Here is an 18,777-nt window from a genome sequence, read left to right on the forward strand (position 1 = left end):
AATGGTCTTCCTAGAATGAGAGTTGCACTCTTGTGCTCCTCCATTTCCAGCACTACAAAGTCAGTAGGGAAGGCAAATGGCCCAACCTTGACAACCATGTCCTCAATTATGCCTAATGGGTATTTAATGGAGCCATCAGCAAGTTGAAGATAGATTTGGCGGAGTTTTTGAGGATAAGGCATCTTGGCTTTGTATTCCTCAACCTTGGTTGCTGCAGGTTTATTTCCTATAGAAGTGGTTGGAGAAGCCTTTTTACAGGGGTTGTTATCAGCACTTGTGTGTGTCTGATCCCTCACTGGCGTTTGAATGCCAGGGTTGGAAGCTTGATTGGCGTTGGACGCCAACTTCCTACCTGTTTCTGGTGTTTGAACGCCAGAACTGAGCTTCCATTGGGCATTTGACGCCAGCTCCATGCCTGTTCCTGGCGTTTGAACGCCAGAACTGCACGTGGGTTGGGCGTTTAACGCCAACCTTGCATCCTTTTCTGGCGTTTGAACGCCAGAGTTGTTCCTCTCTGAGCCCTTACTGTCCTAAGAGGGATTTTGGATAATATTTTGCTCATCCTCTGTCAGTTGTTCTTTTCTTGGCTTTCTGCTGCTCTGAAGTGAGATATTTAATGTTTTCCCACTTCTTAATTGAACTGCCTGGCACTCTTCTGTTATCTGCTTTGATAACTGCTGTTTTGTCTGATTCAATTATGCCTCCATATTTTTATTAGCATTTTTAGTGTCTTGTAGCATCTCCTTGAATTCTGCTAGCTGTTTTGTTAGAAAGCACAAATGTTGATTGAGTTCAGCAACTTGTTCTGGAGGACCAAGTTCAGTAGACACTGCTTTGGCTTCTTTTTTATGGAGGACCCACTACTTATGTACAGATGCTGATTTCTAGCAAATATATCAATAAGCTCTTGAGCCTCTTCAATAATTTTTCTCATGTGTATACATCCACCAGCTGAGTGGTCTAGAGATATCTGAGCTCTTTCTGTAAGCCCATAGTAGAAGATGTCTAATTGCACCCACTCTGAAAATATTTCAGAGGGGCATTTCCTTAGCATCCCTTTGTACCTCTTCCAGGCATTATAAAGGGATTCATCATCCTCTTGTTTAAAGCCTTGGATGTCCAGCCTTAGCTGTGTCATCCTTTTTTGAGGGAAATATTGATTCAGGAATTTGTCTGATAACTGTTTCCATGTTCTTATGCTTGTTGTGGGTTGGTTATTTAACCACCTTTTAGCTTGATCTTTTACGGCAAACAGAAACAGTAACAGCCTTTATACATCCTGATCTACCTCCTTGTCATGCACTATGTCAGCAATTTGCAAGAACTGCACCAGAAACTCAATAGGTTCTTCCTGTGGAAGACCGGAATACTGGCAATTTTGCTGCACCATGACAATGAGCTGAAGATTTAGCTCAAAACTACTTGCTTTGATGGGAGGTATACAGATGCTACTCCCATATGCAACAGTAATGGGGTTAGTATATGACCCCAGAGTCCTTCTGGACTGTGCATTTTCACTTAGGTCCATGATGGAGAAAGGGAGATGATGCGGATTGCAAATAATTTTTTTTTTGAAAACCGAAAGTAAAATTAAATAAAATTAAATAAAATAAAATAAGATAAGCTAGGTAAGAGAAGATAAGGAATTTAAATTAAAAAGTTTTGAAATTTAAATTTGAAATTTGAAATTTGAAATTTGAAATTTAAAATTTTAAAATTTTGAAATTTGAAATTTGAAAATTAAAATTTGAAAGTTGAAATTTGAAAATTGAATTTTGAATTTTCGAAAAAATCAACAATATAAGATAAGGATTTGAAAAAGATTTGAATTTTGAAAAGATTTTATTTTTAAATTTGAAAATTAGATTTTGAATTTTAAAATTTGAAATTTTGAAAGTTGAAATTTGAAATTTGAAATAAGATAAGATAAAATTTTGAAAAAGATATGATTTTTTTGAAAAAAATTGAATTTTGAAATTTTTAAAACTAAGATAAGATAAAATAGAAAATTTAAAATAAAAATCTGAATTTTTTTGAAAATATTTCGAAATATTTGCTCAAAAATAGTTAGAGAAGATATTTTTTTATTTTTGAATTTTATGATGAAAAAGAAAAACACACAAAAGACACACAACTTAAAATTTTTAGATCTAATACTCCTTGTTTTCGAAAATTTTGGAGGAAAAACACCAAGGAACACCAAACTTAAAAATTTTAAGATCAAAATGCAAGGAAGACTCAAGAACACTTTGAAGACTCACAAGAACAACAAGAACATGAAGAAAGAACACCAAACTTAAAATTTTTAGAAAATCAAAATAAAATTTTTGAAAACTAAAGAAAAGTTAACAGGAGAACACCAAACTTAAAGTTTGGCACAAGATTTATTCAAAGAAAAATTATTTTTGAAAAGATTTTAGAAAGAAAATTCCTAATTACCAAGAACATAAGCACACTGCTCTAGCCAATTGAGCTATAAATTTAAAGTGTTTTAATAAAGGTATTTAATGTATAATTTTTTTTTTTGAATACTGATAATTCGAAAATGCACAAGAAAAACAAGAAAAATCACAAAACAAGAAAAACTAAAGATCAAACAAGGAAAATAAACAAGAACAACTTGAAGATTAAGAAAGAACAATGAACACAAATTCGAAAATTTAAAAGGAAATAAAAACATGCAATTGACACCAAACTTAAAATATGAAACTAAACTTAAATAGAAAAGCTCAATTATTAGTTTATAAAATTTTTTGAAACAATTAAAAAGAGAAAATAAGGATTAGAGAAAAAAAATTTCAACCAAAAACAATAATAGAAGACTCTAAACTAAAAAAGAAAAATTTTTCCTAATCTAAGCAACAAAATAAACCGTCAGTTGTCCAAACTCGAACAATCCCCGACAACGGCGCCAAAAACTTGGTGCACAAATTGTGAATCACACTTTTCACAACTCGTACCACTAACCAGCAAGTGCACTGGGTCGTCGAAGTAATACCTTACGTGAGTAAGGGTCGAATCCCACGGAGATTGTTGGCTTGAAGCAATCTATGGTTATCTTCTAATTCTTAGTCAGGATATCAATTATAATTATCAGTTTGGATAGCGAAAAATAAAAGAGCATGAATTAAATACTTGTTATACAGTAATGGAGAATATGTTGGAGTTTTGGAGATGCTTTGTCTTCTGAATCTCTGCTTTCCCCATGTCTTCTTCTTCACGCACGTAAGGTTCCTCCTATGGTAAGCTGTGTGTTGGTGGATCACTGTTGTCAATGGCTACCATCCGTCCTCTCAGTGAAAATGGTCTAGGTGCGCTGTCACCGCACGGCTAATCATCTGTCGGTTCTCACTCATGCTGGAATAGGATCCATTGATCCTTTTGCGTCTGTCACTACGCCCAACCCTTGTGAGTTTGAAGCTCGTCACAGTCATTCAATCCCTGAATCCTACTCGGAATACCACAGACAAGGTTTAGACTTTCCGAATTCTCAAGAATGCTGCCAATGGATTCTAGCTTATACCACGAATATTCTAAATAAGGAATCCAAGAGATACTCATTCAATCGAAAGTAGAACGGAGGTGGTTGTCAGGCACACATTCATAGATTGAGAATGGTGATGAATATCACGGATCATCACATCCATCATATTGAAGTGCGAATGAACATCTTAGATAGAAACAAGCGTGTTTGAATAGAAAACAGAAATAATTGCATTAATTCATCGAGACACAGCAGAGCTTCTCACCCCCAACAATGGAGTTTAGAGACTCATGCCATCAAAGAGTACAAAGTTTAGATCTAAAAATGTCATGAGGTGCAAAATAAATCTCTAAAAGTTGTTTAAATACTAAACTAGTAACCTACGTTTACAGAAAATGAGTAAACTAAGATAGATAGTGCAGAAATCTACTTCTGGGGCCCACTTGGTGTGTGCTGGGGCTGAGACTTGAGCTTTACACGTGCCTAGGCTGTTTCTAGAGTTAAACGCCAGGTTGTAACCTCTTTCTGGCGTTTAACTCCAACTTGTAACCTGTTTCTAGCGTTTAACGCCAGAATGCAACATGGAACTGGCGTTGAATACCAGTTTACGTCGTCTATTCTTGAGCAAAGTATGGACTATTATATATTTCTGGAAAGACCTGGATGTCTAATTTCCAATGCAATTAAAAGCACGCCAATTGGAATCCTGTAGCTCCAAAAAATCCATTCTGAGTACAGGGAGGTCAGAATCCAACAGCATTAGCAGTCCTTTTTCAGCCTGAATCAGATTTTTGCTCAGCTCCCTCAATTTCAGCCAGAAATTACCTGAAATCACAAAAAAACACACCAACTCATAGTAAAGTCTAGAAATGTGATTTTTATTTAAAAACTAATAAAAATATAATAAAAAGTGACTAAAACATATTAAAAACTACCTAAAAACAATGCCAAAAAGCGTATAAATTATCTGCTCATCAGTACCCCTGAAAATTCTGGATCTTCTCCCTTTACTCTGACTACTCCGGTGACGTCACAGGTAGCGAGTGCATCAGACTAGCCGTTCATCATAGTCCCAAACCCTAATTATGTTCCTGCGTCTACGTCGACGACCCCGCCTCTATCCGCTCAGCAGCCCAATGTCTCGATGACGCTGCCTCTAGCGACAGACACTGTGGCCCCAGAATCCTCTCACGGAAGTGAGCCAGCCGATGCCCCTTCACCACCTCCTATTGTACGGTTGATGATTTGGCCTGATGGCAGAACATAGTAAGTACTACTTTAAGTCTTCTATATGCTGAAAGTGTCTGATTATTGATTCTAGTTTAGTAGATTTAGGGTTGTAGGTTTGAACTGCTCAAAGTGTTTGATATGTCGTGATTAGTGATTCTTGATAGTTGATTCTAGTTTTAGTGGATTTAGGGTTGTAGGTTTGAATTGCTGAAAGTGTTTAATATATCCTGATTATTGAATTGCTGAAAGTGTCTGATTATTGCCTGTTGTTCATTGATTTTGACATTTGGTACTGTTTAAGTTAATTGTTTATGGATAGAGTTTGTGGCGCATTCCAATTATAGATGAAACTCTGCTAAATTTTCTAAAAAAATCTCTATATATTATGGTTATTTGATTCTGAAGTTTAAATTTATATTGCCATATTAGTTTGTTTATGAATTGCTGATAGGTTTCCGCCAAACAACATCGCATGTACTCAGGAGATAACCAACGTCATCAAGTTGATGTATGATAAACCCCAATTTTGTGGTTTATCTTGTGCTTATTTTGGGGGATTTTATCAATATTTCTCACACTTATTCGCAAGAAATGCATGGTTTTGTGTTCACTTTCCAATATTACTCCATGATGGAAAACATGCTTATTTTGCCTTAAAATTGCCATATTTTAATCCTCTTCTATTGCCATTCGATGCCGTGATGTATTTGTTGAGTAATTTCAGGAATTATAGGGTAGGAATGACTTAGAAGAGAGGGAGAAAGCATGTACAAAAAGGGAGAAACATGAAGAATTGAAATCTTGGGAAGAGCAGCATCGGCGCGCCCGCACACTCCACGCGCACGCGTGGATGGGATTGGCTGGAAGCGGCGCGCAAGGATGGATGCATCCGCGCGGATCAGAAGATTCCTATCGACGCGCACGCGCACGCACGCATGGCGCGCACGCGTAGGAAGCTGCACGTGACCTCATTAAAGGAAATCGTGCCTGGCAATTTCTGAGGCTCATCAGGCCCAATTTCAAGCTGTTTCTGCATAGAAAAGTCCCAAGGATGCTAGGGGGAAAGGGGGGATGGATTTTGTTAATTACTAGTTTTAGGTGTTCAATTTGAGTTCCTTGTTACAATTTTGCTTATATCTTGTGATAGTTTATGAATTCTTGTCAATTGTTATTTTATACCCATTTCATGAATGTTGTGAATCTTGACTTGTTGATGTTGCATTGATGATTTCTATGTTTAATCTCGTTGTTTGGATGATTGTAAGTTGATAATTGTTAGTGGGTACTTGTAGATTTCAATTTAATTGCTATTTTGAACATGTCTTTTGTTAATGCTTACCAAGTGTTTGATGAATTGTTTACTTTGATTATGGAGTAGTCTTTTTCACTCTTGGCCTAGGTCAAGGGAATTGGGTAAACTTGAGTCATTGGGTCTAATGGATTTGATGATTTGGGAGCCCTTGGTGGTCAATTTGATACTCATTGATGCCAACCCACTACTAATCTAATTAGTAGGTAGGTTGGGACTTATGGGTTGATGTGATCAAAGCCATTTGACATACTTCAAGTCTAGGAGTAGATATCACGTACTTAAGACTTTGAGGGTAGACTTAATGAGCTTGGTTCCTCATAATTGTCAAGATATGGTTGTTAGACAAGGATGGTGACCCCAATTCCGATGCCTAGCCAAGAGTTGCTTTTATTATTCATATTTGAAAACCAATTTTCTCAATTCTTTGCTTTAGTTATAGTTACTTGCTTGGTGTATAATAGAATTAAGTGGAATGTTGCTTGTTCATTGGAATTGCTCATGTTTTGCTTAGTTAATTGAATTAGCTTGTTGCAATCTAAGATTACTTGCTTGTTAAGATTCCCATTCATTTTCATGCTCATAACTCACAACCCCGGATTTCTAACCAATGTTGAAGCACATGTTTGCCCATTCCTTGTGAGACGACCCGAGATTTGAATACTTCGGTTATTTCTATTGGGGTTGAACTTGTGACAACCAAATCCCTCTTCTAAATTTGACCCCCGAGGATTGTTGTTGGTAGAGCTATACTTGCAACGCGGTTTTATTGGAGAAAAATCTTTACCAATACACCCTTGGGAGCCCGTCAAAATTTTTGGCGCTGTTGCCGGGGAATGGTTGCAACATATGCCTTGATATTGGTTATGTGAATATGTGAATATTGTAGATATTTTACCTCTTTCAATACTTAGCTATATTTTAGATTTCTTTTACATTTGTGCTATGACTTTCAAGTTTGATGACTCGGTCTCAACCGAATTCTAGCTTAGCCAATTTTGATCCCGAGATCGAAAGAACTTTGTTACACACTCGGCAAGCTAGACGGAGGTTGGACTATACGCCTAGTACTTCGGCATCTCTTGAGGAAAATACCAAATCACTAGACGTCACCGAAAGTGACTTGGAGTCCGCTACTTCCTATTCTTCTGTTGACACTACTAATACATCTTTGCATCCTACAGGTGAGCCACACATGGCGGAGACACGCCGGATCACTTTGCATGAGCAAGAAGCTCCGGATATCATACTTCAACCGTTGCAAGCAAGGTATCCTAACCTTGATCCAAACTTTGAGTTGAAGAGTAGCTTGATAAATCTACTTTCTAAGTATCATGGGTTGCCGGGTCAAGACCTCATCCGACATTTGAAGGATTTTCAAGTTGCTTGTTCTACGGCTCGAAGGCATGGAGCCGATGAGGTAGCTATCATGGTTTTTGCCTTCCATTTCTCTCTTGAAGCGCAAGCAAAAACATGGTTCTACTCGCTACCGGATGAGATTGTGACTGATTGGGATTTCTTGAGAAGAGAGTTTCTTGATAAGTTCTTCCCACCGGAGAAGACCGACTACATCCAGAAAGAAATTTCGGGTATAATACAAAGAGACCAAGAGAGTTTGTACGAGTATTGGTCTCGATTCAAGAGGTTATTAGAGTCATGTCCATACCACGGAATGACCACTCACTTGCTCATTAGCTACTTTACCAGAGGTCTTTGTGCGGAAGATAGAAGATTGCTCACCGCTTCTAGTGGCGGTTCCCTTTCGAAAAACAAGACGGAGGGAGAAGCTTGGAATTTGATAAAAGATGTTGCCGAAGCTACACAACACACAAGGGTGAGAAGTAATCCTCTCAAGGGTGTGGTAGAATCATCCCCCTCCGAAGCAAGTCTAACCAAAGCACTTGGGGACATGACCACCATCCTTACACAAATCTAAAGGGATCAAAAGGAATACTACTCCATCCAAGCCGTCCAAGCCCCACCTCCGATTGCTCAACTTGAAGGCCCTCCTAGAATTTGTGGTTTGTGCTCTAGCACCACACATTACACTGACCAATGCCATCAAATTCAAGAGGAACATGCTCTTGTGGTGGCCAATGTGAATTACAATAACCGTCCACCCTACCCTTCTCAAGGTCAAAACAACTACCATCAAGGTGGCAATCAACATCAAGGGTGGAGAGATAATGCACAAGGAAGCAATCAAAACCAAAGGTGGAATAACTCTTCTTCTCATCACAACAACAAAAACCAATCTTCATCCCAATACCACCACAACAACACCAACTACCAAGCCAACCAAGGCCACTCTAACCAAAACCAAAACAACTACACCAAGTACCAAGCACCACACCATAGACAACAAAATCAAAACCAAACTCCTCCATCTTCCAATAATCAAGTTGATGAGCTTAGAGCCGCTATGGAAAAATGAAATGAGAGCAGCAAGGCTCAATTCGAGGCCTTGAATACTCAATTGGTCAACCTCACCAACATGCTTTCAAAGAAGAACATGTCAAGCTAATCACCAACCCCCAATAACAACACCAATCAACCCTCAAGTTCCTCTAACCTTCCATCCCAACCCCAACCAAACCCAAGAGGCGGTCTCAATGCCATCACTCTACGGTCGGGGACTACATTAGAGAAGATACCTCCAAGGGTCGTGGGAGAAATTCATGAGGAAGAGGTTATTATTGAAGCTCCACATGAAGAAGAAGTGGTAGACAAAAGGCATGAGGAAGAAGGAGTAAACCTCAAGGAACCCAAGAGGAAAGCTATAGTGGATGAGTCAATTCCTATTCCATTTCCTTCCATGGTGAAGAAGGCGAAGAAGACACCGGAGTTTGATTTGAACATGCTTCAAGTGTTCAAAAAGGTTGAGGTAACCATACCACTCCTTGATGCTATTCAACAAATTCCAAAGTATGCAAAATTTTTGAAAGACTTGTGTATACACAAGGATAGGATAGGAGAATTGGAGACATTATCCTTGGGTAGTTCAATTTCTTCCTTGATGGAACCTATTCCAAGAAAATGTGGTGACCCTGTACCGTGCTTAGTGTCTTGTTGTATTGGTGGATGCACTTTTCATGACTGTATGTGTGACTTGGGAGCTTGTGTAAGCATCATGCCACTTTCTATCTATGTGCGGTTGAATTTAGCTCCATTAAAGAAGTCGGCGGCGAGGTTTGCCTTAGCCGATAAAAGTGTGATCACAGTGATGGGGATAGCGGAAGATGTATTCATGGCAATTAAGGATTTGGTTTTTCCGGTTGACTTTTACATCCTTGAAATGCCTCCAACAGAAAATAGAAGCTCCTCCTCTATTCTACTTGGTAGACCCTTCCTCAAAACCTCCAAATTCAAGTTAGATGCCTTCACCGGTATATATTCCTTTGGGGTTGGAGATAAGACTATCAAGTTCAATTTAGAGGAAGCCATGAAACATCCTCCCGAAGAACATTCCGTGCTCCGATGTGATGTGATTGATGAAGTGGTAGCGGAAGTGCAAGAAGAATACCATGACAAGTTGTACTACCCCATTGTTGAGGAGACGGATGACCAAGAAGATGAACATGAAGAAGTTGTCGAGAATGAATCCCATGAGATTGATGAAAAGGAACCTCAACTTGAGATAAAAAGTGAATTGAAGCCCCTTCCATCTCATTTGAAGTATGCTTTCTTAGAGGATAACCAAAGGTTTCCGGTCATTATTGCTAGTGAGCTCTCAATTGAAGAAGAGGGAAAGCTCCTAGATGTTCTAAGAAAGTACAAGAAAGCAATAGGATGGAGCCTAGCGGATATTGTGGTAATTAACCCCCCGCAAGTGCATGCATAGGATATTTCTCCAAGATGGAGCTAAGCCGGTTAGGCAACCGCAAAGGAGGCTCAACCCAACCATCCTCGATGTAGTGAAGAAAGAGGTCACCCGATTACTGGATGCGGATATCATATACCCAATTTTCAACAGTGAGTGGGTGAGCCCAGTTCAACTTGTCCCCAAGAAGTCAGGCATCACAACGGTCAAGAAGGACGACGGTGAAATGGTCATTAAAAGAGTACAAAATGCGTGGCGAGTATGTATTGACTATAGAAGATTGAACGTCGCCACACGGAAGGACCATTATCCCTTACCTTTCATCGATCAGATGCTAGACCGCTTGGCAGGTAAATCTCACTAGTGCTTTCTTGATGGATTTACTGCCTACTTCCAGATACATATTGCTTCTGAAGATCAGGAGAAGACCACGTTTACTTGTTCGTTTGGCACCTTTGCCTATAAAAGGATGCCATTTGGACTATGTAACACACCCGCTACTTTTCAGCGGTGCATGACGAGTGTCTTCTCCGATCTAATGGAGAATTGTCTGGAGGTCTTCATGGACGACTTAAGCGTTTATGGTACTTCATTCGATTTTTGTTTAGAGAGCTTGGCCAAGGTCCTAGCTACATGTGTTGACACTAACCTTGTCTTAAATTTTGAAAAATGTCACTTTATGGTACAATAAGGTATAGTGTTAGGACATGTAGTATCTCATGAAGGCATTTCTGTAGACCCGGCCAAGGTCGATGTTATCACCACTTTGCCTCACCCCTCATCCGTGAGGGAGGTCCACTCGTTTTTGGGACATGCAGGATTTTATAGGCGCTTTATCAAGGACTTCAGCAAGATTGCTTTGCCATTGTCGCGCCTACTCCAAAAAGATGTGGATTTTGAGTTTGATGGTGAATGTATAAAGGCTTTTGAAGAGCTAAGGAGAGTTCTTACCACGGCACCAATTGTGCGAGGCCCCAACTGGACGTTGCCATTTGAGATAATGTGCAATGCGTCAAACTATGCTGTGGGTGCCGCGCTTGCACAACGCGATGGTAAACTTCCTTATGTCATTGCTTACTCTTCTAAGACACTAGATGCGGCACAATCCAACTATACCACTATTGAAAAAGAACTCATAGCTATTGTTCATGCTTTAGATAAATTTAGATCTTATTTTCTAGGTTCAAAGATAGTGGTATACACGGATCATGCAGCTTTAAAGTACTTATTGACAAAGAATGAGTCAAAGCCTAGACTCATACGTTGGATCTTGCTTTTGCAAGAATTCGACATTGAGATTAGGGACCGGAGTGGATCTCAAAACCTGGTTGCGGATCATTTAAGCCGCATTGAGAATTTAAAAATTGATCCATTTCCGATCAATGACTCATTCCCATTGGATAGTTTGCATGCTGTGTCGGATAGCTTTCCTTGGTTTGCCCCAATGGAAAACTACTTGGTTGCAAGAATCTTCCCTCCCAACTTTTTGAAAAACCAAAGGGACAAGTTGAGGAGTGATTCCAAATACTATATTTGGGATGACCCTCACTTGTGGAAGAGGGGCGTAGACTAAGTAATTCGAAGATGTGTCCCGGAGTCTAAATTCCAACCAATTCTTGAAGCTTGTCATTCATCCGAATGTGGTGGCCACTTTGGCCCACAAAGGACCGCTAAAAAAGTGTTGGATTGTGGATTCTGGTGGCCAACCTTATTCAAGGATGCTAACCAGTTATGTGTGTCCTGCCATCAGTGTCAAAAGTCAGAAAACACATCCCAAAGGGATGAAATACCTCAGCAACCTATGTTGTTCTGTGAGATATTTGATGTATGGGGCATTGACTTTATAGGACCGTTTCCCAACTCTAGTGGGTATCTGTATATTCTGTTAGCGGTTGACTACGTGTCAAAGTGGGTAGAGGCCGTACTTATCCGCCTTGATGACGCCAATGCCGTTGTTTCTTTTATTAGGAATCACATTGTATGTCGTTATGTGTCGCCACGAGCAATCGTGAGCGACCAAGGATCCCACTTTTGTAACAGGAAGGTAGAAGCATTGCTCAAGCGCTATGGAGTGTCGCATAAGGTTGCTACTGCTTATCATCCGCAAACAAATGGACAAGCGGAAGTGTCCAACCAGGAAATCAAGAGAATCTTAGAGAAAATGGTCAATCCACAAAGAAAGGATTGGAGCCTCCGGTTAGGAGATGCGCTATGGGCGTATAGAACGGCCTACAAGACTCCGATAGGGATGAGTTCTTTTCGGATCATCTATGGTAAGGCATGCCACCTTCCGATGGAGATTGAACATCGAGCCTATTGGGCGGTAAAGCAGTGCAACATGGATTTAGCCAAGGCGGGTGAAGCTAGGAAGTTACAACTAGAAGAGCTTGAGTGTTTGAGGAACGAGTCATATGAGAATGCCCGAATCTACAAGGAAAAGACTAAAGCATTCCATGATCATCACATCCGGAAGAAGGACTTTCAAGAAGGTGATGAGGTCCTCCTCTACAACTCAAGGCTCCGATTTATGCCTGGCAAGCTCCGCTCTAGATGGGAAAGACCTTTCAAGGTGAAGGAGATGAAGCCCTATGGAGTGGTGAAATTATTTGATCCCAAGAGTGAAGCAAATTTCAAAGTAAATGGACATAGAGTGAAGAAGTATCATGGTTGCAAGCCCCCAAGAGAGCTATAGGTGTACATATTGGAGGATGCACCACGGAAAGAGGAAGCTTAAGAAAAGGACTGTCTAACTTAAGGACGTTAAAGAAAAGTGCTTGGTGGGAGGCACCCCACCATGGTAAGATCTTCCTTGTTTATACCATCTTTAGTTTATTGTGAATTTTGTGATCCTTTGATGATTGATTGAATGCTGAGAAATGCTAGCTTTGTTGATTTTATTGGGTAGGTAGAATGTTCATGTAAATAGGATGTGAAAAAGATAAAGAAAACAAAAAAAAATTCTTTGAAGAAGGGCACCGACGCGCCAGTGCACAGTGCGCGCGCGCGCCGGTGGCTGAATTCCACTCTTGGGCCAAATACCCGAGAGTCATGCCCACTTCGTGCCCAACTCGCGCCAGGCACCCATGCGTCCGCGTACATGCCGCCTGCGCGCACCCTTGCAATTTAACCAGTGCGCTGGCGCGCCGATGGAGATATGTGGACTCTCTGGTACAAAAAGCCAGAGAGTTGTGCCACAGCTGGGCCAACTTTGTGCCAAAACTGACGGGTCCGCGCGTTGTACGCGTCTGCGCCAGTTGCGAAATACCTCAAGCACGCGTCCGCGCAAGGTGCGCATCCGCGCGCCTGCTTCACTGACTCACTCTGGTACAAAAAACTAGAGACTTGAGCCAACTTTATGCCACTTCTGTGCCTGAAGCACAACTCCCCTCGCGCACGCGCGCCACTGACGCGCACGCGTCCCCTGCTAGCATCCTCGCCGACGCGCCAGTGCACCTTGCGCGTGCGTGCCGGTTGCGCGAGTCAGTTTTGTACTTCGCGCCTTGCCCTGTTTTTTTTTCTTTCTCTCAAACCCTTTTCTCTCTTAGTTTCTTTTCCTTCTCCCTCCTTTATTTCCCTTCTCTTCTTCTTCTTCCATAATCCACCACCACTATTTTCGGCCACTCACTGGCGACGACCACCTTTTTCCGGTGGCACTACACTTCTCCTATTTTCTTTCTCATCTTCACACAAGAAGATTCAACCTTGTTCCTTCATACTTTTCAAGGTTTCACTTCTTCTACTTCTCTTCTTTATTTTCTCTTGCATTATTTCCTCTAGTTAGATGCTTCTTATTGCTTTACTTAGTTTCCCTTTTTACTTGCATGATGATGTTTCTTGCTTTTTGTTTGCTTACCTTTCCTTTTTCCTTATTTCTCCATGGATGTTGAATTTGAGCTTACTTTGCATTAATAGATCTTTTGTCATTCTTTTTCTTATCTTTGCCATTATGTGATGTTTATGTGATGATTAATGTTCCATTTTGGACTTTGAATTGGTTTAGTATCTCATAATTTCTCATTGCTTGATTATTGCACGCCAAGTGTTCGAGGAAATACACACATACCATTTTGGTTCATTTTAGTCATATATTTTTCAAATTGGTGCTCCCTCCTCATTCACTTGCTTTCTCTTAAATGCATTGAGTCTAATTTGTGTGCTTAAGGTTTATACTTGCCAATTAGATATTAATTGAACATGACTTGCTCTTTATTATGGATGCTTGAGACCACTCTTCTCATGTCATTGCATGTTTTACTTCCTCTTGCATCCCATGCCAAGTGTTATGACCCTTGCTTTTACATTCATCATGGGCACCACAAGTCACTTGCATGTTTTTTTGTCAAATTGATTCTTGGGTTTAATGTTTTCCTTCCTTCTCTTCCTTTTCAGGATAGCCACCAAGAAAGGCAAGGAGATAGCTCCAAGGAAACCGGCCGCAAAAAGGGCACCCCAAAAGTCAAATTCTAAGGCGCGCTCTTCATTAGGAGCCAAACCCCTATCTAAGAAAAGGAAGACACCTGCTCCTATTGATGAGAATGACAAGGGCAAACCGGCGAAAGATTCTTCAAGATTCCCCAACCGCTTTTGTGAACTTATGTTCCCCTCCATAGCTGTAAGGAACTATCATCCTGAGCATCTACTCGCTCCGCCGGACAAGGTTGCTCCTTATATTTTGCCCCGCATTGAACAGCGAGGATGGGAGTTTCTCTTGAGGAAACCAAGGGAAATCAACCTCTCTTGGGTGGAAGAATTCTACACTAACTACCATCTTCCTTCTTTCCAATCGGTATACATGCGCCGAAAGCAAGTCTCAGTTTCAGAAGAGGCTATTCAGCAAGTACTTAATGTCCTACCAGTGCCAAGTGACATGGATGGCTACCAAGAAGTCTTACGTCAGCGTGAGAAGTATGGATTCAATTGGGACTCGATTCTCTGAGTCATTGCTGAACCAGAGGCATTTTGGATCCATGGTCGACTCCGGATGAGGCCCAAGAGCATTGACGCTCGCTTCCTCACTGTGGAAGCTAGAGCTTGGGCCCAGATCCTATCCCACTATGTGCTATCTAGCACCCACAAGTCGTCCCTCACGGAGAAGCTGGTGAATATTCCGCTTCTTGTCAGGCAAGCGATGAGTCAAGTTCACGACTGGGGTAATTTGCCATTTCCAGCATTGGTGTCTGACTTAGTTGCTGCTGCGGGTGTTTCTTGGGAAGCCAAGGACAAAAAGATCATAGTTCCGGCTAAGGGCGATGTGGTCCCAAGCGGGAAATACCTACACCTTCCCATGAGCAAACCAAGCCTCGACATGGCCTCGCCACTTCTTTTTTCTTCTAGCTCATCATCACCACCACTGAGATCCACACATCAAAGGATAGAAGATCTTCACCGGAAGCTTGATAGATATGAGCGGCGCAACCACCGCTGGTACACTTACATCAAGAAGCTTCTGCATTGTGTTACCCCTAGCATGGAGGAACCCGAAATGTTCACATCCACCTCAAACCCAAGTGATGGGAGCTCTGATGAAGGGGATAGTGAAGGTTCTGGTCCCGACTGTCCCTTACGTATTATTCGTAGCACGGAGAACCATGCTAATTTCTAAAGTGTGGGGAGGTCGTTCGACCGATCTCCATGGGTAACATTCTCTTCCCCTCAATACCCATAGATTTATCTTTTGCTTAGAAGTTAGTATATTGCATGTGTAGTTAGTTTTGCTTGTAAATACCCTTGCATGATAGTTAGTTTCTATAGAGTTACTTGGTCAAAACAATAACTTCTTTTTCAAGAAACTGTGTTCTGGGTGACCTACCAAAATTCTGAAAAAATTTTTGCAGTAAACATGCTTTAAGAATGTATTTTGAAACATAGTGATTGAGCTAAGAACACGAGCATGAAAGTTTTGAGCCTATTGCATGGTTACATCTTTTAACCATTATTTCCATTCTTGTGTGCATATCTCTCTCTCTATGATTGTGATCCTTGCTTTGTCTGATTCTATATGTCCATTGCTTGGTGTATGAATGTATTTACATGATTGAGGCCATCATTTTAATAGTCACTTTTTCCAAATGGCCTTAACCCTTTTATCTACCGTTGCTAACCAATTTTGAGCCCATGATAAACCCTTTTGTTCTTAAATAGAGCACATCAACAACCCTAAGCAAAAAACCATGAATGTCCCAAAATTTGAATCCTTGATTAGCTTAGGTAAGTTAGGATGTGTATCATTCAAATAGGAGGGTATACTTGGGAAATTCGGGTAGATATATAGGTGTGTAATTGTAGTGTAATTGAAAATTTCTAGGATTTGGGAACATACTCATGTGTTGAATGACGAAACTGTATGCAGTGAAACTTTTGTTCACAAAGAAACCCCAAGAAAAAGGGGATAATAATAATAATAATTAAAAAAAAGAGAGAGAAAGCAATGAAAGGGGACAAAGATGTCCCAAGATAAAGTGACAAAAATAATGCATATGGGTGTGAATTGAAAAGAATACATGAGTATGCAAAAAGAGTAAAACTCAAGGGTAGCTAGGTAATGTATTGTAGTTGTATAGGTTGTTCTATGTGTCTAGTGGATCCTAGGTTGATCAAGGACTTAAATTTTAAGCCCACTTGGCCATATACATCCTTACCTTCACCCCAGCCCCGTTACAACCCATGAATAAGACCTCATGATACTTGTAAGCATGCATTAAGTAATTATCGATTGTTAGATGAAAGACAAATCTTGGAAAGCATGATTAGGAGAAGATTGAGTGACGAACCCTATACACTTGAGCGAATAGAGCGGATACACTTCCGGTGAGGGTTCGATGCTCAATGCTTGTTCCTGGCTTTCACAAGCGTTCGTTTAACAAGTCATATGCATTCCATGGTAATGTTCAATTTGGTAGGATTCATGAATCATATACTATTTTCACCCTATATGCTCACATGTATTCTTGGAGGATAGATTTACTCTTGACCAAATAGGTAGATGATTTTACATTAGTTGCATGCATCCATTTAGGTAGTTTGCATTTCATAAACCCTTTCCCATCATGATCTTTGGTCTTTTTTATTTTAAGCATGAGGACATGCTTGGTTTAAGTGTGGGGAGATTTGATAAACCCCGATTTTGTGGTTTATCTTGTGCTTATTTTGGGGGATTTTATCAATATTTTTCACACTTATTCGCAAGAAATACATGATTTTGTGTTCACTTCCCAATATTGCTCCATGATGGAAAACATGCTTATTTTGCCTTAAAATTGTCATATTTTAATCCTCTTCTATTGCCATTCGATACCGTGATGTATTTGTTGAGTAATTTCAGGAATTATAGGGTAGGAATGATTTAGAAGAGAGGGAGAAAGCATGTACAAAAAGGGAGGAACATGAAGAATTAAAATCTTGGGAAGAGCAGCATCGGCGCGCCCGCGCACTCCACGCGCACGCGTGGATGGGATTGGCTGGAAGCGGCGCGCAAGGATGGACGCATCCGCGCGGATCAGAAGATTCCTATCGACGCGCACGCGCACTTGGCGCGCACGCGTGGATCGCAAAAGCAATCGGCGCGCACGCACGCATGGCACGCACGCGTGGGAAGCTGCACGTGACCTCATTAAAGAAAATTGTGCCTGGCAATTTTTGAGGCTCATCAGGCCCAATTTCAAGCTGTTTCTGCGTGAAAAAGGCCCAAGGATGCTAGGGGAAAAGGGGGGATCAATCATTTTACACTAAGACATAATTTTAGTTAGTTTTTGGGGTTCTTTGTTTATTCTAGAGAGAGAAACCATTGTTCCTCTCTAGATCTAGTCTTAATTTGATCTTCCCTTGTTAGATTGTGGATTGAATCTTGTTAATCACTAGTTTTAATTGTTCAATTTGAATTCCTTGTTACAATTTTGCTTATATCTTGTGATAGTTTATGAATTTTTGTCAATTGTTATTTTATACTCATTTCATGAATGTTGTGAATCTTGACTTGTTGATGTTGCATTGATGATATCTATGTTTAATCTCGTTGTTTGGATGATTGTAAGTTGATAATTGTTAGTGGGTACTTGTAGATTTCAATTTAATTGCTATTTTGAACATGTCTTTTGTTAATGCTTACCAAGTGTTTGATGAATTGTTTACTTTGATTATGGAGTAGTCTTTTTCACTCTTGGCCTAGGTCAAGGGAATTGGGTAAACTTAAGTCATTGGGTCTAATGGATTTGATGATTTGGGAGCCCTTGGTGGTCAATTTGATACTCATTGACGCCAACCCACTATAATCTAATTAGTAGGTAGGTTGGGACTTATGGGTTGATGTGATCAAAGCCATTTGACGTACTTCAAGTCTAGGAGTAGATATCACGTACTTAAGATTTTGAGGGTAGACTTAATGAGCTTGGTTCCTCATAATTGTCAAGATATGGTTGTTAGACAAGGATGGTGACCCAAATTCCCATGCCTAGCCAAGAGTTGCTTTTATTATTCATATTTGAAAACCAATTTTCTCAATTCTTTGCTTTAGTTATAGTTACTTGCTTGGTTTATAATAGAATTAAGTGGAATGTTGCTTGTTCATTGGAATTGCTCATGTTTTGCTTAGTTAATTGAATTAGCTTGTTGCAATCTAAGATTACTTGCTTGTTAAGATTCCCATTCATTTTCATGCTCATAACTCACAACCCCGGATTTCTAACCAATGTTGAAGCACATGTTTGCCCATTCCTTGTGAGATGACCCGAGGTTTGAATACTTCGGTTATTTCTATTGGGGTTGAACTTGTGACAACCAAATCCCTCTTCTAAATTTGACCCCCGAGAATTGTTGTTGGTAGAGCTATACTTGCAACGCGGTTTTATTGGAGAAAAATCTTTACCAATACACCCTTGGGAGCCCGTCAATGTACAACCATCCATGGCCGAGCTACAAGAAAATTCCCTCTGAGACCAG

The sequence above is a fragment of the Arachis ipaensis genome, chromosome B05, assembly GCF_000816755.2.
Source record: "Arachis ipaensis cultivar K30076 chromosome B05, Araip1.1, whole genome shotgun sequence".
Taxonomy (NCBI): Eukaryota; Viridiplantae; Streptophyta; class Magnoliopsida; order Fabales; family Fabaceae; genus Arachis; species Arachis ipaensis.